Source organism: Pongo abelii, chromosome 14 (assembly GCF_028885655.2).
Source record: "Pongo abelii isolate AG06213 chromosome 14, NHGRI_mPonAbe1-v2.0_pri, whole genome shotgun sequence".
NCBI lineage: Eukaryota > Metazoa > Chordata > Mammalia > Primates > Hominidae > Pongo > Pongo abelii.
In genome coordinates, this window is record NC_071999.2 from 99,699,956 (window position 1) to 99,712,160 (window position 12,205).

The 12,205-nt window shown below is 34.7% G+C and overlaps 1 protein-coding gene across 7 annotated transcripts in view; it reads left to right on the plus strand.

The window, feature by feature from the left end:
• GPC6 (glypican 6) overlaps positions 1 to 12,205 on the plus strand; it is a 1,198,922-nt gene that overhangs the window by 370,617 nt on the left and 816,100 nt on the right.

Sequence of the window (12,205 nt, forward strand, 5' to 3'; positions counted from 1 at the left end):
GTACTTGTCAAGTCAAATTTAGAATAGGTCTTGTACCACACAGCTTATTTTAAGGGGAATATCAATAAAATAGAATGTAGAATGAGTACATGGACAATGGACTCCATTTGAATCTAGTTCCTATCACAACATGTGCTGACTTTCAATGAAAATTTTTTATGTGGGTAGATGGAAAGAAGACACATAGGCACTAAGGATTTAAGCGGTTCAAAGTCTATCATGTGAAAGATGAAAGAAAGATGGTGTTTGATAGCTCAGATATACAGGTAAGGAGGACAATCATATGTTCATGTTTTCCCGGGCAGTCATCTTTTATGTCTGTGTAATCATCAATTAGTTTTTAACTTACAAAAGTATGCTTGTTTGGAAAAGAAATTATATGGTTTGCCCATATCTAGGTTAAATATGTTATAGTGCAGTAGAGGCAAGTTTAAGTTAAGCATAGGACAGTGCACAAAGTATTTGAGGTGTCCAGTGATAAAGTCTGCCCTTTGAAGTTATGAGTTGATGTGATGGGAAATATTCAATTTAATACAAAATGATGATTCAATGTAAGGAATGATTCATTCGCTGGATAGGAAGATCAACTAGATGTACATCATTACATCTATCATATGTAATCTAATAAATCCCAAATCTTAGTTTCTTTTGTGATCTACCTGCTATTTCTCTGTAAACAAAACAAAAACAAAAACTATGAATTTGCATTCCTGTTTAAGCCAACTGTCAATCCTCTAAATGACCCATTTTACAAACAAATCAAACTCCAGCAGGACCTAAAAATATTAGAGATTTGTACTGATATTTTGCCATTTCTTTAATTTTTTTATACTTCTTGAATGAATATATAATTTATTTTTTAAAACAGGCAATATAATATTTTCTACTTCTTTTTTATTTCCTAATATTTTCAGGAGGACTTTCCACACTGTATTTATTGTACCTTCTCAGACAGAATATCTTAGAAATCTATGATATAATTTGGCTTAATTATTAAGCCATGTCTTCCCTTCTTATGAGTACAGACTGCTTTAAAATTTGAAACATCTGTATTATAAAGTCTTATTTGGATATGACAATCTGAATACAATGTCTACTTTTATATGACTGTTACCTGCAATATATTTGTTTTTTGTTCTTCACAATTTGCTTTGGGAGCAAAAATAACTGGATATAAAATTGCAATAAGGAAAATTATTCATATGCCAGCTGCTTACTGAGTGCTTATGATGCTGAGGCACCGTCAGCTAAGCTCTGGGGGGTGGTGCAGCAGTAAACAATGCCAGGTCCTTGCTTGCATGCAGCTTACATTCCATGGATTGTAGAAGATTTGGAAAGGGCCTTGCCCCACATCCCTAAGCAGGTCTCCACCCAATAGGCTGAATTTTCCTTCCTGGTATTCCTGCAGCATGGAAACACCCCCATCATTACTGAGTATCTCTCTAACAGGCAGTAGGCACATCCCTTGTGGGGAGACATGGCAGAATGATGGTGGAGGCAAAAAGGTTTAATGCCTGTTGCAGTAGGAAGATCCCTCAGTCAACTGGATGCACTCCTTTTGGGGCCAATAATGCCTTACCCTTTAGAATAGCGTTCCATTTTCACAGCCTTCATCACCGCTGCCCTGTGTGGCTTCAAACTTCTTCTAAATCTCATTTCCTTTGACATTATGGGCATGTGCTCCATCTTTCTGGCCCCTGCTATACACAATGGGACTTACCAGTATCCCACTGTCACCTCCATGCAACTTCTGGGGACAGTGTCACCTCCCTGCAACCCTGGGTGCCACCTGCCAGCATCCTATTTTCTTTCCAAATACAACTCAAATTCTACCTTCCTTATAAGGCTTATTTGGTCTCCTCAGTGATATTCTTTTCTCTCTTTGGAGCCACTCCTGTGGCACTTGGAGTATTTTTTTTCTAGTATCACTTATGGCATTGTATATTTTATTACAATTTTCAATGAGCTTGACTGATTCCCAATACTGTAGCCCTCTAGCCTCAGAAGGCAGAGTCCAAGTTGCCTTTCTTTGGTCCTACTAAAGGGTCTAGTATATTGCCTTGAAAGTACTAGGTCTTCCAGAACTTTTTTTTTTTTTTTTTTTAACAGAACAAATGCATCTTCTGAGTCAATATTTATAAAATGTGTTTCCATTTGCTATTCAATTACTGTTGTATTATTTTTCATTCCTATACCTTAATTCCCATATTTTTATATTGGTTGTATTTCTTATTCTAAAGAGAATAAAATACAAAAGTAAATAATATGTGTTTACCATTTAGTTCAAAGGAAAGGATAATTAAATGAATAAACTTTATTTTTATGTATTTTAAACAATTTATAAAATGTAAAATATTTTAAGCAATATGTTTCTTATATTCCAGTTTTTGAAGATGGTTGCTGAAATTAGTGTTAACATTCACTTTCAATCTTTTCATGTTGACCCAAGCTATTTGAGGTCCTCTCTAGCGAGCTTCTTAAGATTATTTACCTCTCCCTATCCACAACAGTCCTCAGATGGCATCTTTTAAATAAATAGTCCTAGAAAAGAAGACAAGTCCTAGAGAAAAGTCTTATTCCTGAGGAAGTTCTGTGCAACTGTTATCCTGCCAGGTTCAGGGAGAGGATGGAGGTGGTCTGTGAGAGGATTATAAAGAAACAGAAGTAAGAAGGAATGTAGTAAGTGCGTTGAAGTCAATTCTGCAAATGTCCCCAACATCTAATTCCATACAGGTCTTTGAGATTCAAACTAGTTCTGCTATTTTAGCTCATCTGAGGCCAGCATTTGTGAGTACCTACTATGTCATATTTTGTAATAGGCTAACTATACCATTATGAATAAGATACTATGGTCTATGTTTGAGTATCTGTTGGTAAAGGCTGACACATAAATAGATACTGGTGCAAGCTCTTAAGCAACAAACTAAAGCATAATCCTAGATTTCTCCCATTTACTTTTATTTTTGCTCTCAACCCCACTCCCATCCAATCAGTCTCCAGGTCCTTACGATCGTCTTTCTTATTATATCTCAGATCCAGGACTTTTCCATAATCTCTTTGCCACCTACATTCTTTCTTCATCTCTAACCTGAGTTTGTTGTTGTTGTTGTTGAGATAGAGTCTTGTTCTGTCACACAGGCTGGAGTGCAATGGTGCAATCTCAGCTCACTGCAACCTCTGCCTCCCAGGCTAAAGCAATTCTCCTGCGTCAGCCTCCCAAGTAGCTGGGATTACAGGCACACGCCACCACACCCAGCTATTTTTTTTTTTTTTTGTATTTTTAGTAGAGATAGGGTTTCACCCTATTGGCCAGACTGGTCTTGACCTCCTGGCCTCAAATGATCCGCCGGCCTCGGCCTCTCACAGTGCTGGGATTACAGGTGTGAGCCACCGCGCCCAGCTGCTAACCTGAGTTTCTGTAGCAACTTCCTAACTGATATGGTTGGCAATATGTTGAAAACCCTCCCCACTGTTTTTGGTTTTGCTGCCTGATTGATCTTCTAAAAATTCCTATGTGACTTTTGTCCCCACCCTGCTTAAATTCTCTAGTAGCTCCTCTTCCCCAACCTCACCAGATGGAAGTTTATGCTTATTTTCTTATTTCACTTGACTGTCATGGATCTCATTTCTTCTTTCTGCCTCATCCTCTACTATTCACCCCTCTCCATAGACCCATTCCTCCCTTGGCTATTGAACACCTCAAGCTGGTTATGTCAGTTCTTTTTGTACCCACTCACAAGACTGTCTTATGATAAAGCAACCAACAATACTCTTGGAGTCTGGTTTTCCTTTTTGATTCTGATAGTGTAGTAGATTCTATTCACTACCTCCCTGCCTTTTCTAATTACCTGTGCTCCCCTGAAGCACTTCTCTTCTGCAGCTGTTTCCTGTGACCCTACCATATGGCTGCTGAATGAGGACATGGATGAAAGAAGTCATTTACATTTTGAGCACTTCCTGGTTGAGCCACCAATTTCATGAGATCCAATATCTTCCCTGTGGTGTGATCCCTTTGGATATTTCTTTACACTCTGTTATTGTAGATTTTATGGAAAAAAACTTTGTAAGTTTCAATTTTAACTAGATGGAGGGGAGGACAGTAGTGATTCAAAGAAGCTAGAAGTTGTTTTCAAAGCAACTGACTTTCTCAACATCAGAGTTTCATTCTGATCAATGATATTTCTAGGATTTTTTGCCACCAACTTACAGAAAAAGATATATTTTACATCGCAACACAGAATGTGTGTGTAGGTGTGTTTATGTGTAGTCACGAATTCATTTATTCAAGGAACATTCACTGAGCACTTACTATGATTCTTACTGTGATGCTATAAGCACTTATGTTCTAGTCAGGGGAGATAAACAATAAACAAGGGAAGTGTATCAGGAGATGATAAGTGATCTTAAGATAAATCATGTTGGAGGATATACATCTATACACACATACATGCATATACATATATACACATGCATATATTATACACCTATTTGTTTATATGTACATGTGTACTTATATATGATTATATAATATACATATCCATTACACTTATATTTTATATACATATGTACCTACTTACATAAGTAAATGAAAATAGCTTCATAAAATAATACTTACCTTGGCTATGGATAATGCACTGTGATTTTTTTTTCTTCTGTTTTCTATTTCATTTCAAAAATGCTGATTGCAACTGACTGGATTGATTTTATGACACACCAATTCACTGAGACTTATGATCGGGAAAACACTTGTTTCATTAAGTGTAAAATGTATCACCACAGGTAGTCAATACCTTTACAACTGGGCAGACAGAGATATCAGAAATTTATGACGATTCCCATGCAATTAACACTACACAGCTATTGCACAAAAGTACATATTTTATCAAACATCTCATTTTGAGTCAGACTAACTTAATTTTGTAATCTTCATCATGTTTTCACTGTTTAAAAGAGTCTAAAATCTCACCATTTGCAAACGAAGTGAACGCTTTTATTAGTACGATTGTGTGAGAAATTACTCACTTGAGTGCTATATAAACTTTGGAAAATCTTTCCATAGGGTAAAATTCTGGCTGAACTTTTGAAATTAAGGCAATGGTAAAATTTAGACAATGATATTGACTTCTTATTGGAGATTGTGGCATGTGAGGTAGTTACAACTTTGACAACTGAATTATATCTCCACTGTAGCATATTAAGATTAGGTTAAATCTAATTAACTATAATACCTATCATTGAAAAATTTCACAGAGTACATATCACCTAAAGATTAATAAAAGAAGAAGTATATATATATATATATTTTCATATTTTCCATATTGTAGTACAGATGTATTTTATTTTTAAAAGCACTCAGTACAGAGCCATAAATTATTTTAGCATTTTAGGGGACATTTTTTAATGTTTTTAAAATTCTAAAGCTTTGTTTATTTTATTAGCAAAATGTAGTCTCGTCCCAGTTTTGATAAACGTGGATAGATCCATGTTGATATTAAAATGAAAGCCATAGTCTAATCAATAAAGTGATTCATCAGTTGTGCAGAACAAAGTAGTACTTTTGCTTTAAGAGGCTTTTTGTTGTTGTTTATCTCCTTTAGTGGATATTTTCAGATAATACATAACTTTGCTTTTATGTTTATTCTAAGAATAATAAATAAGTCATCATGCTACATTTGTGGGTGCTTTTAATTTTAATAATAAAGTAATTATGCAAAGCTAACTATGTAAACACTAATTTCTGACATGATTGTTTAGATCTATTCTTTATGAGGGTACATAGGGCAAATTTAATTATTGATAAACCAGATAGCTAATAAAATTAAACTCATAGTCATTGTCTTTAAAGGTGACACATCATTGCCAGAGTAGCTACAAACTATAATATTCAAAATTTAACATAAGTAATATCCAAAACTGCTTAGTAAGGGTATTAAATAACTGACTTTGTTATGTTTCCAACCACGTTTATTGTAATTACATGCAAAATATATCATACCTCCCAAAAAATAAATGACGATGGTTTACGGCATAAAGTGAATTGTGTTGCTATAGTTCCTTATTGTAGAATAAAATAGGTTATAAAATACTTCATGTTAGGCCAGGCGCAGTGGCTCACGCCTGTAATCCCCGCACTTTGGGAAGCCGAGGCATGCTGATCACGAGTTCAGGAGATCGAGACCATTCTGGCTAACATGGTGAAACCCGGTCTCTACTAAAAATACAAAAAATTAGCTGGGCGTGGTGGCGGGCACCTGTTGTCCCAGCTACTCGGGCGGCTGAGGCAGGAGAATGGCGTGAACCCGGGAGGCGGAGCTTGCAGTGAGCCGAGATCGCGCCACTGCACTCCAGCTTGGGCAACAGTGTGAGACTCTGTCTCAAAAAAAACAAAAAACAAAAAACAAACAAACAAAAAAAACTTCATGTGGCATTTGTGCAGTTTTGGTTAGAATTCTACTGTAATAAAAACTTTACTAGAAATCAGAGGTTAAAATAGAGGGTTACAAATATTCAAGTCTCTCTTCTCCAAATAGCGAGTAAACTAGAAAGTGCAAAACTGCAATGAATATATAGTTAATGAAGAAAGATGGAAAGAAAAAATAATTTCAGGTGAAAGTCTGTTCATTTTTAAGGAGATAATCAGGAGATTAAAAAATATTTTTCCATCATTCTTTCTCTTACATACTTAGCAAAGGTATTCGTATGTGTGTAAATTGTTGAACTTGGTTGTTTATGCATTTAACAGCTTATTTTTAGATGGGAATATTTGAGGTAAAGACAAGATAAATGAGGGAAACTGCTCCTAGATACCAGGGTCTACACAGACCTTTAAATGACTGTTATGCTGGAATTCATTGCCAATGTTTTGCCTTCTAAGTGTAACCTAACAGTTGTGAAGAGTAGAATCCCGTTCACTTTAACTCTCACTTGCTCTGTGACGTATGTGTTCTTGTAATGGCTTTCAAAGGAGCTGCCAGTGATATGTAGAAAGAGTGGGCAAGAACAGAGGTGTACGAAAATTAAGGCTGAAAGTTGCATTGGCCCCCTCTTTACTATCTGTTCCTTTACAACCAATGCCACTAGCCTCTGGCTCAACCACTGCAAACATTGCATAAAGAAATGAGTAAAACAGCAACAATAATAATCAGATTTTGTAATAAATTCTTAATTTATACCTGAAACTAGGCTAAGTGATTGCTGTGGATTATTAGGACTAAAGGTGGTGGGGAGTCTGGGCTCTGAGTATTGGACATAGGTAGCTGAGAGTCAGCAAAGTCTGAATAGTGAAAATATTTCTCTCACACAGTGACATTCATTTTAAGACTCTTTATATGAGTTTAGTCACATTAACCATCCCTTTCAATCATTCTCTATGACAGACAAGCACACACACACACACACACACACACACAAATAAAAAATAAAAAAAAAAAAAATAAATAAACCACACACATTCAGAAGGGTGGAGGTTCCATTGATGTCACCTTGGTTTGTCCAGTCCTTGGTCAATGAATCTCTAGAAAGGCCACAGTCTTTTCCTGTTCATGGCTTTGTCATTGCTCTCCATTGAGTCCACTGGATGAACTTGCTTCTTGCTCCATCTCAGAGTCCATAAGAATATGTCTTTGCAGAGGACATTTAGGGGAGGGAATGTGTTACCAATTCATTTCCAGGCCTCAGATCTCAACTAAGGTGTTTTCAAATCCCATGCTCCTGGATCTCACTTTGTAGAGGGCCAGTCCTCCCTAAAATGTGGGCTTTGTTCCTTAGTCTACAGTAGGATGCAGAAATGATGTTTCTTTTCATGGTGGCCCATAAAATGTAGAAATTGCCTGTATTCCAGTCAATTTAGAACAATTGGTGGGTAATTGACTACGTCACACATCAATCTGATTTGGCAATTACTGTGGCCAAAAACCTCAAATGCTGTAAAGCTGTCAGTCTCACTGTACATTTATGTTCAAGGAGTAATAGACTTTATTTTCTCCTCAAATATGTTTTGATTAGACAGCAAGTTATCAGAAACCATGTCAGAAGCTCAGTATTCTCTACTACCATGTTAACATAAATGTTATTTTTCTAGATACAGTGAATCACTGTGTATTACTCCTCAAAAAATATTTTAAAACGATAAAACGCTAGGCCATAAAATGTAGTATTATACTGTGAGAAGACTTTCTGTTATCTCTGTACACATTTTGATGTATGTATCCCAAAACAATTGAGGTAAAGTTAATATGGTCGATGTCATTGAATGGTTAAGAACATGGGTTTACAGATGTCTAGGTACAGACTCCTCTACCACATGGAAGGGCAAATTACTTAACTTCTATGTATCTCTGTTTTCTCATCTGCAAATCAGGTGTAGTAATAGTAACTAGCTCCTTGGGTGGTAGTGATGATTAAATGAAGTGAAGAAACAATGGCTGGTACATAGTAAGCATGAGCTCAGTCAATGTGAGATGTGGTTTTTGTTAATATGAAATAGCTATAGCCAAAGTCCCCAAATAGTAACTAAAACAGTATAGTATTATCAATCCGCCTATATTTTTTTCAAATTATATAATTGTTTGATATTTATCTTTTATTTATTTACCCAAAAGGAAAGGGTGCTATAGAAGATCTCTTAGTAAAATACTGAAAAGTAAAGAAAAATACACTCATTCAAGCATAACACGTTTTGTTTAGAAAGTTAAAATATTTAACAAAGACAGAATATGTTCCTAAATGGAGTGAGGAATCTTGTCCTATTTTATTTTTTATCTTGCTCATTGCTTTTTTTTTTCCTCTGAGTATACTTGGGTTGATGATCTGCTTTCTATTTATATCATTACTTCATTACTTACTATGTACAATTTAATGTATTATCCATCATGATATCATGGGTATGAATAAGGTCCCGGATTTCCAATTGCAGACTCCAGCTGAAACAGAACAAAGATTCAGATGTTTAATAATATTGTACAATTTTTGTTTTCTTAAAATTTTTTCTCAAAAGTTTACTTTCTAAGAAATCAGTGTAGACCAATAAAAGTTTCCTATGGTGGAATCTGGTTGGTATAGTTCGTAGAATTTAACCCTAACCAGGTTTTCTTTCAAAACTACCGAGAATCATTTTATTTACAAATACCAATTATATGAATTATCAAAGAGTTTTAAAATTAACATAACTTTGTCCAAAGTCAGTGTCTCTTCCTGATATAAAATTACTTGATCCTATTAAGAAATTCTGAATTGCAACATCTGTTTGATGTTTATCCCTTTTGTTGAGAAGATACATGCCATGATATTTTTATTATATTTTTAATAGATATTCAATGAAAAAGGTAACTGATGCCAGGCAGTTTATGTATCAACCACATCTATCATGCCTTTTCCTCCTTTGTCCTACCTATTCAGTTGTTAGTGGGCTATTTGGGCAGCAGCCACACAAACGCTTTCACACAGATCACGCATCAACGTAGTTACCCCGGAAAAGAAAACACCTAAACTATTTATTCACATGGCATTTTCCTTGAAATTTCTAGAGCAACTTTTTGTGAATAAGGACCTCAATCCACCCATTTACAAGATCTGTTGTATGAGCTGTAGATGTTACTGGGGTGTTGTGAGTACAGACTTGGCCTTGGTTCCACGGTGTCCCCTCACTTTCTCTCTAAGCTTTTTCATTTATCAATTCCAATCTCCAAACTCAGATACTAAAAATTCGAAAACTCTCTGAAAATACTTAATATGACTGTTGCAATGACTACATGAGCTAACATGGATAATGTGTAGCGCCTGGCACATACTGCTCACTCAGTAGTAACTAAACTAAAACAAGAATTACAAATTGGGAAGCAGTGAAATCCTGATGTCTTCATTTGTATACCTAAGTATTTGAAGAAGGATTCTCTCAATGTAAATATGTACTTGTATGTATGTAAGAATACGTATGTGTTTTAATTGCTTTTCTTTACCTAAGCAATTTGTCTCTTTAGTCTGTCCTACTTTCACTGTTTGGGGAAATAGATAAGAATTTGTATTAAAATCCCTCTCAGAAAGGCTATTCTATTCTCATTTTTCTTTTTAAAGAACAAATACAGCTAACTAGCACATTCAAAATAAAAAACTGAATTGTTATGTAATTCAGAATATAAACAGGAAGACTATAATGAAATTTTTAGGAAGAGAGGATGTACGAATACTTTAATGGAAATTTATTGGAGATGAGAAATTATGAAATTCACAGTCTTTACCATTCAAAGGAAGTTGTTCATCTCTTACAATATGTGTGATTAGATCATTGATACCAGTTTGTTTTTTCAACAGAAACAATCGCCTTAAAACTTTACATTCGGGCTAAAACACATCTGGTAGAAAAACCAACTTAGTTTCATTGTTTAAGGTTCCAATTAGATGATTAAATACTTTATCTGGAGTTGCAAGAGTCAAAGAAACAGGTTACACAGAGGGTAAGAAAAAGTACTTCCTGTTAATAACACAATATTAGAAGGTCCCTTACAATGTAACTAAAAAATGCTCAGGCAAGAACCATACTAAATAATATATCAATCATTTCTTGAAATAACAAGTGTTCCCTTAAAATACCATTTTATGAATACCCATAGATTAAAGAAACACCAACAATTCCCACAACTAATCTGAGAACACGTTTATGAGGTATGTAGAGCTAGTTATGAACATTCAACACCATTGACGTACTCCTTTTTTTGAATTATAAGTAATGATTAACTTTACTAAAATGCCTGTGATATCCTCTAGTGTGTGATCACTTAACCAAAAGGAAATAACACATCATTGTCAGGTTGCATACTTTACAGTTTGTTTTTTCTCCCAAGATGGATTGAATACTTTAACCTCCTTTAAACTACATTACCTTTAAAAACATTGTAATAATCTTATGTTCAGAATTGGAACTTTTTAAAAGGCATGCCAGAATTAAAGTTATACTTAGGCCACACCAGAAGAGCACAGAGATTACTGGAGTAATATTGAGGATGATGATAGGAAGACAAAGAGGACAAACAATCCTTTTGAAGATCTTAGTGATACAACTTCCCCATTGCTAATGATTTGCCAAATAATTGCTATTCAATTGTTACTTAAAGGAAATTTATAATTAGAAGGAAAATTAGATATATAGCCCAGGAGTTTTCCAGTTTCTTTATTTAGTTGTGTAAATCTAGAATTAACTCTTTAAACTCTGTAATGGAGCCTTTGTCTGCCTCATTCATCTCTCTATTTCTGGCAGCTAGAAAAGCTCTTAGTACAATGAGTGCTCAACAAATATGTGTTGAAAGCAATGAAGAGAGAGATATAACTTAAATAGATACAGCAACATTTTTCTGATTAGAGCAGGATGAGCAGACCCATCTGCATGGTAGGCTCAGAAACTTTCTGAGGATGTCAAGAAGCCACCTCGGACACATATACATGAACCTCTGTGCTCTGCAATTTGAAAATCAGTGGGTTTAATTCTCTCATTTTATGTATAAGAAAATAAAGCTCAGGTCTTCTGGAATCCCAAGTTTCAATATATATTTTTATAGCTAGGTACTATGTATTTATGGGAGTTGGAAAATAACATTCTAAGATAATCTTATGGGCCATTTTGTTTTCAGATAAATTATTTCAGGAAGATAAATCATAAGAGAATACTCTATAACCTATTTGCTCTGAGTCTAAATGGTTATAACACATGCCTTGATAATTTATACTTCTAACAAAAATATGTAATATTCTTTCCAAAGTCAGGTGTGTTATTCCTTACATACACTAAAAACAAATCATGATTACTGTAATTAAATGTAGGAAATAGCTTGCTGCCCATCCATTATTAAAAGGAGATTTGTATTTCCCGTAAAAAATTTAATTTGGCTCTGGTTCTCTAGGGAAAAAATAATGTAGAGAATATACATGGACATACACACAGGACTGTACAAAATGTAAAAGCAAACATTTACCTTTCCTCCATTTATTAGAAAGCTGGCTAATGTTTGTAAATTACCTAATTTGATTGACTTCCATAACCACCAAATTTTCTTTACTAATATTTATTAAGCATGGAATCAAATATTTTGTATATAAGTACACATAGGTATATTTATGTATGTAAGTGTTTATGTGTATAAACAAAAATATATACATGTGCAAGTATAAATACATATATGTGTATATATCCTAGTAAAAGAAAATGATAGGTTAG